The sequence below is a fragment of the Bos taurus genome, chromosome 19 (assembly GCF_002263795.3).
Source record: "Bos taurus isolate L1 Dominette 01449 registration number 42190680 breed Hereford chromosome 19, ARS-UCD2.0, whole genome shotgun sequence".
NCBI classification, from domain to species: Eukaryota; Metazoa; Chordata; class Mammalia; order Artiodactyla; family Bovidae; genus Bos; species Bos taurus.
Genome location: NC_037346.1, coordinates 31,513,148 through 31,525,177, shown reverse-complemented (window position 1 = coordinate 31,525,177; position 12,030 = coordinate 31,513,148). Strand labels below are relative to the sequence as shown.

The window sequence follows — 12,030 nt, the reverse complement described above, 5'->3', positions numbered from 1 at the left end:
CACAGAGAGCTGGTGCTGAATGAAGACTTTCTGCTTCTGCCTTGCATTCCCTAGGGGAGTGCAGCCTCAGAAGCCCAAAGGGATGCAAATAAAACAGCTCCGGCCCCTCCTGGACAGATACAGGTGCTCTGGTCTTATTCATCCATGAGGTGACTGCACAGAGGGGTGCAGGAAGAAGAGAGGGGAGTTCAGAGTGGACCTTATCTTGCTTAATCTGTTAGAATTCCAGAAGGCCCTGGGGAACCTGAGATTCCTAGACTTTTTCCCTTCTCACGTTTCCTCCTAGAAACCCCTCCAGCTGGTGGGATGCTAAAATAAGGACCATTTAGCTAGCTGGTTAATGAAGTCCATATGCAATTGTTAGAAACATAACTGACACTTCAGACTTCGGACCTACATTTTCCTTTGTGAGGTCTTCTCATGCCCGGTGTGGCTGCCTGCTGCGATCGCTTCTGTTTTCCAAGCTTCTTGGCCCTGGCTGGAATTAAAAGTAGACGCTTGATGTGCTAATGTCGGGTTAGAATAATACCTATCTGTTATGCTGATTAAATAAAATAACATTTGTAAAGCAATATGCCAGACACAAGGTGGACACTGTCTAAATCAGACCGTATTTACAGCCTGACCCCTACCCAGCTTCTCCGGGCTCCTTTCTCAAGAATTCATCCGGCCCCTAAGGCCCAGCCCAGCACACCTTACTGTCTGCACTGAGATGGTTGTTGTTCCCAGCCTAACAGCCCGCCACAGAGAATGCTGTGTGGACCCATGATTCACCTCCAGAACAAAAACTCAAGATACATAAGGGTCTGAGAACAGTCTCCACGAACTTGGGCCCTCTCTGTGATACATAACCCTTTTGACTTTGGGGGATAGAGCTGGCACTCAATAAGTGGTTGTCAAATGAATGAACACATAAAGGAATCAGACTGCATCTCTCATATATCAGTTTTCAAGTCATTTAAATTATCAAATACAATTTCCCTGAAAAGTACAGTTTGGCTTAATGCACAGGGTAGGACATAGATAGCTTGAGCCAGCAGTCTGGCTGTATTCCTTCTGTCTTTCACCTTCCTTGCACCTGGAGGTTGATGTGACCGTCGCCCCTCTAGAATAAAATACTCTTTTACAGAAACTAAATAAAACACATAGAAATAAACTTCAGAAAATGCAATCTCTCAAAGACAAAATGTCGTATGATATTGCTTATATGTAGAATCTAGAAAAATGGTGAACTTATTTACAAAACAGAAATAGTCATAGATATAGAAAACAACATTGTTAATCAACTCTATTCCAATATAAAAAGAGAGAGAGAGAGAGAGAGAGAGATTGTGTTATCAATATAAATAGCATATTAGTTGAATTTGGTACAAGATCAGCCAGCTTTGGGGCTTCCCTGGTGGCTCAATGGTAAAGAACCTGCCTGACAATGTAGGAGAAGCATAGGTTAGATCCCTGGGTCAGGAAGATCCCCTGGAGAAGGAAGTAACAACCCACTCCAGTATTCTTGCCAGAGAAATCCCATGGACAGAGGAGCCTGATGAGCTACAGTCCATGGGGTCGCCAAGAGTCAGATGTGACTTAGCGACTGAACAACAGCAAGTTTTAACGAATTGTTCCTTTGTCACTGCCCAATCCAACTACTTTGAACTTCTTACAAAATAAACACAAAATAAACAAATAACTAAATTAAGTGCATGTTGAATTTAATATTGTTTCAGCCCTAGCACTGACTGGTGTTTTTCACCTCAAAATGTCTTAATTTCCTGCCGCATCTGCATTGCACCTGTGAACCCAGAAGCACATTATCTATCTTAAACACTTAATTCATACAAAATAAATTACGCCTACTTCTTAAGCATAAAAAACCCCAGCACTTCCAGACCTCATTTGTGGACATTATTTAAAGAGAATTCAGAGGTGCCAAAATCCTTCCTCTTATAAACCTTTGAAAATATATTAATAAAATTACACATTAGTAACCATTTTTTCCTGAACTCATAAACATTTTAGGAAATACAGATTAGCAAAATAAATAAGTCAAAAGTAATCCAAATCCTGCTATGTATTTAATATTATTGTGTATGCATATCTTCCTGGACTTTAGGTACATAAATATTTATCACCAGATTATCTCATACAAATCTACATTCCAAATGTATATAACAATTTTTAGTTTTCTTTTATCATTTCAGAGGATATCAAGTCTTTCCAGGTCATGATAAGTTTGCAATCTTTTTTTTTTTTTTAGTAAAAGACTCAAAAGGCAAGATTTTTAATTTATTTAAATATATAAGTTTCATAGAATGTTTAATCCAAACTTACAAGTAGGTAAACCTTCTTCCATAATCTTAGAGTTATAATTGTTATTTCTACAATTATAATCATATCCATTACTATTTAACCTTATACACTTGTTGCCAGAACTACTATCTGTAAATGCTCGTTGCAATCTCAGTTAAATAGCACAGAACAGAAAAATAATAGATGCAGATATAGGTGCAAAGATCATCATGTATGTGTATATGAAGACATACATGTATAAATATAGGTACAAAATGTATACAAAATATAAATATTGTTTAACATATATATATAGAGACAAATCTGTTTACATATACTGTGTAAAGCTAGGCTTTATTTTAAATAATCAAGCCATTAATCTTTTATAATATCTGTTTGTCCTTGTGATTAAAGTTCTACACATATTTTAAAATACAGAAATGACTATAGCTTTTTCAATATATTTTAAATCCATCTAACAACTGCTTCTGGCACCTGCTGGGGAAAAGGCATTTTAGGTGTTACCAAGATGGATCTAAAACAGATGCTGCCAGGGGCTCTCAGTCAACTCTGAGACAGGTGTGGGCACAAAGACTTCTGAGAGATAAAGAGTTTTAATTATTATACCAAATGCTAGAAAAGCAACAAGAAGAAAGCAACCATACCCTCTGGAGGTAGAGAGAAGGATCAAGAAACTTATCACAGAGGGAATGGCTTTGCACAGATGTTCGATGGGTAGAGAATGAGAGGAGAAATATTTGGGCTAAAGGAAAACATGAGCAAAGACCCAGTTAAGTTGAGTCGCAGGGAATTTATCCCCAGATGAAATCTTTAGTCAATTTAGTTCCAAACACCACAACAAAGCAAAGTGGTTCCTGAACAGTGCTCAGTAAGAGACACCAGGTGGGCAAAAAGTGCAAAAGCCTTTCACGACGCACTTAAGACTGTACGTACTGTGACAAATCCTTCATTGAGGCCAGTTGGCTTCTCTGATAATACATCCTTTCTTTGGAAATATTAAAAGTGTGGAATAATAACAACCTTTGGTTTATCTTTAGGCAGCCAAGGAGACGGAGTTTGGTATATCTGCACCTACCCCACCCCTGATGCTAATAACTGGACAGAAATGTGCTTGCTGGAATTCTCAAGCCATCCCTGAGTTCGGAGTGTAACTGAATTCCCTATTAAAGAGCCAATTTGCTATGAGGGAAATTAAGTTATTATTGCCTCTTGAATGTCAGCTGGCAGGCTCCATCTCTGGCTAATGCCTGTAATTATACAAGCAGCCTGCTGAGCACACCCCGTATGGCAGCTGCATATGGCATTTGCAGTTGTTATAATAACACAACAGCAAGCCGAGAAGCACAACACAAGCACACCTCTAACCTGCAAGTGACCTGCTAATTAGCAGCCATGTGGGGTTAACAGACAGAGCAGCTCATGCAGGACAGTGTGTGATCAGGGTAAACAGGGACCCTGGTAAATGGGAAAATATATGCCGGGAGGAGTCTCCTTGCTCCCTGACAGTGCTGGTCAAACAAATGAGAAAAGTGCACACTCAACGGAGAGAGCCTCTAAAATTAATACCGCGCTGAGGAAAGGGAAACTGCTGTCTCTTTCCCACACCACTCCCACTCCCCTGAATCGGAACCATGGAATTAATCTTTGGGTTTGGATACTGGAGTTAAATACAACCTTTCCCAACACCCCATTCTCTACCCCAGCTCTGATGGCTTCATCTCCCATCCCCTTGGATGCTTTCAAAAGCTTCTTTTGTTTCCCACACGGAAGTTATGTGTGTTTTGTTTTCTGTGCTCAGAAGACTATTTGTATAATCGCGCTATTGTTGAAACCCATAATGAAAAGTAAAATGCCTCCTGATATTTCTCTTCCTCCTATCCAACGACTTCAAAAACCAGTGTATCTGCTTCAGTCTGGTCCCTTCTAGGTCTAATTCCAGATTCTGCTGGAGTCAAACATTTCAATGTTATTCTTTATAACCGTCATTGACAAAGGTCATTTACAAACCAACTTCTGAGGTAAAACATATGTGGATCACAAGTGCTGCTGATGGGCCCTCTACTTCTCATATTTGGGGTTTTATATATATATATATATTTTTTTTTTTTTTCTCATTGCAGACTTATTTTCCCTCTTGAGCTTTCTTCCTCACAAAGTTAAACTCCTTTCTCACTTCCCTTTTATAACTTACATCACTTATCATGTGACAAAGTGAAAGGATATCAAATTAATATGTATATGTATGGCTGGTTCACTTTGCTATATAGCAGAAACTAACACAACATTGTAAGGCAACAATAGTCCAATTTAAAAAAAAGATATTGTTAATAAAATAATCAATTTTGGCAAAAAAGAAAGGATGTTAAATTACACGATCATTATTAACCACAAAAACGAATGTTTACTGGGTATGCAAGTCGAGTCAACCTAGATGATCATCATAATCAATGAAAACAGCAATATTTATTAGGCTAGATCACTTATAGCCCTGTGCTGAGTGCTGTATAATCTGATTCTATCCTCACATCAACTCCACGACGCACGTTATGTTTTCTCATTTCATAGATGAGAGAACGGGGTCTTAGAGAAATTCAGCACCTGCTCAGAACCTCCCAGCCTGTGAGAATTCCAGAACCCAAACTGGACCCAGCTCATTCCAAAATCCAAAGACCTGAGTCAGTTAAGGGCTCTCCGCTCAGAGCCCTGGTCTTCTTGTGTATTTATAGAGAAGAACAATTACATGAAGTGATTTCTACAATGAGGTGACTAAGAATTACAAATGCAGTCCTCAAATGATTTCCCATCTATTTATGAATCAGATAATGAAGATGACGTAAATTAGCAGATGTACTATCTTGTGATGTGAGCGTTATTTATAAATGTGATGTGATGTTATTTAAAAAGTCTTCCTATTTAAAAAGTGACGTGATGCTTTCATTTCAGAGGAGCAGATCTGTTACATGCCTCTTCTTCCTGTTCTCTCTCAAAGCTCGGGGCAATGTGGGTAGAATCATACTCCAAGAAAATAAATTCTCAACCAGAGAGAGAAGGGAAATGGCAGTTATCAAGGGATGTCCAGGATGGTTTCACATGTCGGAAACAGATGGGACTGTGCTAAGGAGATAGCTTTGAGGTTAGGGAGAGCCCAATCGATAGAGAGATGCATGGCAGGCTCCCAGTGTGGAGGGGGCAGGTACGGATGCTGGAGTGGGACACAAGGAAAGACGGGGATGACCGGGAGGTTTAAGTAGGATTGGCAGTGCCACTTGCTCCACCCTCACCCTGAACCTAAGAAACCTTTCCTTCTGCAGTAAAAAATATACAAGCCTCTCCTGCAAATAAATAAAGCAAATTACCAAGAAAGAGTTTGCATTACTGGGTGTTCCTGGTACAGAGTATAACCCTTCTGATGCTGTGTTTGAATGACCTTAATTTCACAAGTAGTCATCTCCCTTCTAAGGCACCTTGAAGGGAAGCCAGCCTGCTTCTTCTCAGAGCCTGCAAAAGTACACAAGAATCTCACATCAACTCTAACAATCATCAACATGTTCTTCATCCTTAAATATAAAGAGACAACCAAGAAGTACAAGAGATATGATTAAAAAAAAAATCAGCAAGAAAAAATAGCAACCGGTGAATCAGATGAGTAAAAAGATAACAAATAAGATAGACATTATTTTAACCTCAAATTTGAGAGGAAAATTATCTATTAGGAAATAGGATGTTGAGAAGTAATGAGTTCTTAGAAATTAAGAATAATATTGCCAAAATAAAAAGCGTCAATAGCAGGACTGGAAGATAGAGTAGGATAAAGTCAAACTGAAAGTGAAGTCACTCAGTCGTGTCTGACTCTTTCAGACCCCATGAACTGTAGTCTACCAGGCTCCTCTGTCCACGGGATTTTCCAGCAAGCATACTGGAGTGGGTTGCCATTTCCTTCTCCAGGAGATCCTCCCGACCCAGGGATTGAACCCCGGGCTGCCACATTATAGGCAGACCCTTTACCATCTGAGCCACCTGATAAAGGTAGACAGAATGAAGAAAACAGTCACAAGTAGGTTCCGTGTGGTCCAGCATCTTACTGATGGAAGTCACTAAAAAGGAAATCAGAGAATGCAGAGAAAAGTAACAAATACAAAGTGAAAACAACTCAGACACGAAAAAACACAACATTCTTCAGAACAAAAAGGCTATAGTGTGATAATCAAGATAAATGACAGAAGACCACATCTAAAAGATTGTCACGAAACTTAAGAACAGTCTGGGTTTAACAAAATAAATAAAGCCTGAAAGCTTCCAGAGGAGGGGAAAAAAATCTTATCTCCTCAAAGGAGCGACAATCTGATTTTTTCATGAAGATGACTGGTTATAAGAGACTGCCTTCCAGCTTCTGGGAGTAATTAAAAAAAAATACACTGTATATTTCAGAGTTCTTGTAGATATACAGAACGGAGAAAATAGTATAGGCAGTTCCCATAAATCATCTTACATCAATATGGTACATTGTTAGAATTAATCAACCAGGCTTGATGCATTCTTATTTAGATTGGCTTAGTCTCTAGCTACGGAGAAGGCAATGGCACCCCACTCCAGTACTCATGCCTGGAAAATCCCATGGATGGAGGAGCCTGGTAGGCTGCAGTCCCTGGGGTTGCTAAGAGTCGGACATGACCGAGCAACTTCACTTTCACTTTTCACTTTCATGCACTGGAGAAGGAAATGGCAACCCACTCCAGTGTTCTTGCCTGGAGGATCCCAGGGACAGGGGAGCGTGGTGGGCTGCCATCTATGGGGTCACACAGAGTCGGACACAACTGAAGCAACTAAGCAGCAGCAGCAGTCTCTAGCTAATGTCCTTTTCTGGGATTCTACTCAGGGTATGACATCACCTGTAGCTGTCCTGTCTCTTTAGACAACTTTTTGTTCCCTTTTTTTTTTTTTTTTATGCAGACCCTTTTTAAAGTCTTTATTGAATTTGTTACAATATTGTCTCTGTTTTATGTTTTTGGCTTTTTGGACGGGAGGCATGTGGTATCTCAGCTGCCCAACCAGGGATCGAACCTGCACCCCTTGCATTGGAAGGCCAAGTCTTAACCACTGGACCACCAGGGAAGTTCCTCTTTAGGTAACTTTTGACTGTGATGGTTTCTCAGGCTTCTCTTGTTTCTGATGATGGGAACAGTTTTGAGGAGCTCTGATTGATATTTTGTGGAATGTCCCTTTATCAGAGCTGTTACTCTATTAGACTGCAGTTAGGTGTTCCAGGGAGGAAGATCACAGAATGAAGTGCCAGTCTCATCACAGCAAGGGTAAATGCCATCAGCATGACTTATCACCACTGATGCTGGCTTTGATCGTGTGCTGAGGTCATGCTTGCCATACTTTTCTAGCGTAAAGTTGGTCTCCCTGCTTTCCATACTGCCTGTGCACAACCCATATTTCAGGCCTGGGGGCTTATGAAAGCAGAATATCCGTACTATTTTTTGGAATATCTCTGCGTTGGGGGTTTGTCTCTTCCTCTCCATCAATCAATCATTTCTTTACGTCACTATGGATTCGTGGCTGCTTTTTTTTAACCTTTTGCTTTATACTGGAATATAGCCAATTAACAACACTGTGATAGTTTCAGGCACACAGCAAAGAGACTGTCATACATACACATGTATCTACTCTACCCCAAACTCCTCTCCCATTCAGGCTGCCACAGGACACTGAACAGAGTTCCCTGTGCTGTATAGTAGGTCCTGGTTGCTTATCCAGTTTAAATATAACAGTGTGTACCTGTCAAGATGGATACTTGTTTTGTACTTTGGGTTATAATTCACTTTATTTTGTGGCTTGCATTGTTCCAGTTTGGGGCACAGAAGCTCTTTGACTTCACTACTGTGACCTTCAACATAATGTGGATGGGCTGTGGTTTTATTTTTGTATTTCTTGAGTTCTTCCTAATTTTGTGTCACTATAAGATGCTCCAGGCCCATCTTTGTATATCTTCTGCCCAAGCCCTAGAATCCACTATTTCTCCAACATCCCCTTTTTTGGAAATGGTATTAGAAACCAAAATCTGAGTGAGAAGTGTATTCATAGATACTGAGATGTCACTGCTTCTTGGCTCTTTGAGCTGACAAGTCAAGGAAATATGAGTGTGTTTACTAACACATATGTATACACATATTTATAAACAGGGCTTCCCTGATAGCTCAGTTAGTAAAAAAAAAAAAAAAAAGTGCCTGCAATGCAGGAGACCCCAGTTCAATCCCTGGATTGGGAAGATCCCCTGGAGAAGGGAAAGGCTACCCATGCCAGTATTCTGGCCTAGAGAATTCCATAGACAGTATAGTCCATGAGGTCACAAAGAGTCAGACATGACTGAGCGACTTTCACTCAAGTAAATATGAGTGTCTTTACTAACACATATGTATACATATATTTATAAATATTTCTATATGCAAATATCTGGGTCTAGGTTAGACTAAACATGAGTTCATACCGATGTCTCCAAACATAACCCATTACCATATGGATTATTCTAGCCCCCTTCCCTTGTTTATCTGTAAAATATGACTCTCACAGTAAGAAACTTGACTCCTCCTACCTTCCATTCATCCATTTAATTGTTCAATTCCAGTATATGCATAAGTATACAGTATCAGGATTGTCCCATCATACCTTCAGGGGAAAGAACTTTAACAGTTAGGACATAGTACTTACATGCAGTTCCTTTTGCCTTGATGTTTGCAGACTCCACTCACTTCCAGAGTTACTTAAATCAACACCTTTTCCTCTGGCTGAATTGTTCTTTCGTTTGCATACATGAATATTCATTCTGTACTATAACAGTCTATGGTTTTGACAAATCCATAATGTCTTGTGTTCCCCATTACAGGATCATTCAAAATAGTTCACACCTTAAAAAAAATATTTCTTGTGATTCACCTATTCAACCTTCCTCACTTCCCCCTAAACATCTGGCAAACACTCTGTAGCTTTTCATTTTCTAGTGTGACATGTAGCTAAAAATCATACAATACGTAATCTTTCCAGACTGACTTGTTTCCACACAGCAATGTATCATTAAGATTCCTCAATGTGTTCTTACAGCTAAATAAGGCATTTCTATGTAATGGGAAAAATAGAAAATGATAGATCATTTGTTTAATTATTCAGTAAATACACTAAATAACACTTTGCTGTATGGATGACCCACAGTTTCTTTATCCATACTGAAGGACATCTTAATTGCTTCTAGTTTTTATATATTATTTTAAAAAAACCTACCATAAACATTTTCATGCAATGCTGGATTATATGGTAAAACTGTAACTTTGTAAGAAACTGCCAAACTGTCTTCCAAAGTAGCCTGCATCATTCTACATTTCCAGTTTCTCGGTGTCCTTTCCAGAATTCGGTATTGTCAGTGCCTTGGACTTTAGTCATTCTAATAGATGAATACCCCCCTGTTGTCCTAAGGTTTCCCTAAGCACTCCTCCTTAAATAAAGTTTGTATCTTGCAGCTCTTTCAGTTTTAATACATTGTTATTATACTAGAGCCACTACTGATGTGGTGGTCAGATGTGGGGGAACAAAAGCATTCTTTACTTTTACAATTAAATCTGTCTTTCAGTGGCCTGTCCCTGGGTTGTGACTTTCACAAATGTTTCTTAGTATTCTCCTTTCCCTCTTCAGTGAAACAGAAAGACTAGTGGGGGTCAGTTCAGTTCAGTTCAGTCGCTCAGTAGTGTCCAACTCTTTGCGACCCCATGAATAGCAGCACGCCAGGCCTCCCTGTCCATCACCAACTCCCAGAGTCCACTCAGACTCACGTCCATCGAGTCAGTGATGCCATCCAGCCATCTCATCCTCTGTCGTCCCCTTCTCCTCCTGCCCCCAATCCCTCCCAGCATCAGAGTCTTTTCCAATGAGTCAACTCTTCCCATGAGGTGGCCAAAGTACTGGAGTTTCAGCTTTAGCATCATTCCTTCCAAAGAAATCCCAGGGCTGATCTCCTTCAGAATAGACTGGTTGGATCTCCTTGCAGTCCAAGGGACTCTCAAGAGTCTTCTCCAACACCACAGTTCAAAAGCATCAATTCTTCGGTGCTCAGCTTTCTTCACAGTCCAACTCTCACATCCATACATGACCACTGGAAAAACCATAGCCTTGACTAGACAGACCTTTGTTGGCAAAATAATGACTCTGCTTTTTAATATGCTGTCTAGGTTGGTCATAACTTTCCTTCCAAGGAGTAAGCGTCTTTCAATTTCATGGCTGCAGTCACCATCTGCAGTGATTTTGGAGCCCAAAAAAATAGTCTGACACTGTTTCCACTGTTTCCCCATCTATTTCCCATGAAGTGATAGGACCGTTTTCTGAATGTTGAGCTTTAAGCCAACTTTTTCACTCTCCTCTTTCACTTTCATCAAGAGGCTTTTGAGTTCCTCTTCACTTTCTGCCATAAGGGTGGTGTCATCTGCATACCTGAGGTTATTGATATTTCTCCCAGCAATCTTGATTCCAGCTTGTGTTTCTTCCAGCCCAGCGTTTCTCATGATGTACTCTGCATATAAGTTAAATAAGCAGGGTGACAATATACAGCCTTGATGTACTCCTTTTCCTATTTGGAACCAGTCTGTTGTTCCATGTCCAGTTCTAACTGTTGTTTCCTGACCTGCATACAGGTTTCTCAAGAGGCAGGTCAGGTGGTCTGGTATTCCCATCTCTTTCAGTCCACAGTTTATAGTGATCCACACAGTCAAAGGCTTTGGCATAGTCAATAAAGCAGAAATAGATGTTTTTCTGGAACTCTCTTGCTTTTTCCATGATCCAGTGGATGTTAGCAATTTGATCTCTGGTTCCTCTGCCATTTCTAAAACCAGCTTGAACATCTGGAAGTTCACAGTTCACATATTGCTGAAGCCTGGCTTGGAGAATTTTGAGCATTACTTTACTAGCATGTGAGATGAGTGCAATTGTGCGGTAGTTTGAGCATTCTTTGGCATTGCCTTTCTTTGGGATTGGAAAACTGACCTTTTCCAGTCCTGTGGCCACTGCTGAGTTTTCCAAATTTGCTGGCATATTGAATGCAGCATTTTCACAGCATCATCTTTCAGGATTTGAAAGAGCTCAACTGGAATTCTATCACCTCCACTAGCTTTGTTTGTAGTGATGCTTTCTAAGGCCCACTTGACTTCACATTCCAGGATGTCTGGCTCTAGGTCAGTGATCACACCATAGTGATTATCTTGGTCGTGAAGATCTTTTTTGTACAGTTCTTCTGTGTATTCTTGCCACCTCTTCTTAATATCTTCTGCTTCTGTTAGGTCCATACCATTTCTGTCCTTTATCAAGCCCATCTTTGCATGAAATGTTCCCTTGGTATCTCTAACTTTCTTGAAGAGATCTCTAGTCTTTCCCATTCTGTTGTTTTCCTCTATTTCTTTGCATTGGTTGCTGAGGAAGGCTTTCTTATCTCTCCTTGCTATTCTTTGGAACTCTGCATTCAGATGGTTATATCTTTCCTAGTGGGGGTGGCAGTGTGTAAATGCCTTTAACCTAGGTTTTATAAGGTTCTGATGACATCTTTCCCCTTGGATAGTAGGTCTTTGTTATAGAGACAGCTTTGGGCATCTTCCAAAGTTTGCTTTGGGCATCTTCCAATGTTTGCTTTTCCCTTCCTCTTCTCGTCACCAAGGGATCTTTCTTAGCTCTTCATGATGAGCACCTGGT

The 12,030-nt window shown here is 40.2% G+C and overlaps 1 long non-coding RNA gene across 4 annotated transcripts in view; it reads right to left on the bottom strand.

Annotated features, from left to right (window-relative positions):
• The window catches only part of LOC112442572 (uncharacterized), a 39,664-nt gene that overhangs the window by 1,975 nt on the left and 25,659 nt on the right, over positions 1-12,030 (bottom strand). For 3 of the 4 annotated variants that reach the window (XR_009491707.1, XR_003030743.2, XR_009491708.1), the window contains 2 exons: positions 9,016-9,212; positions 398-478 (listed from right to left, as the gene is read on the bottom strand). This is a non-coding gene — a long non-coding RNA (uncharacterized lncRNA). Of the gene's footprint in view, positions 1-397; positions 479-5,660; positions 5,803-9,015; positions 9,213-12,030 lie in introns of all 4 variants that reach the window. The other variant, XR_009491706.1, reaches the window with a different exon arrangement.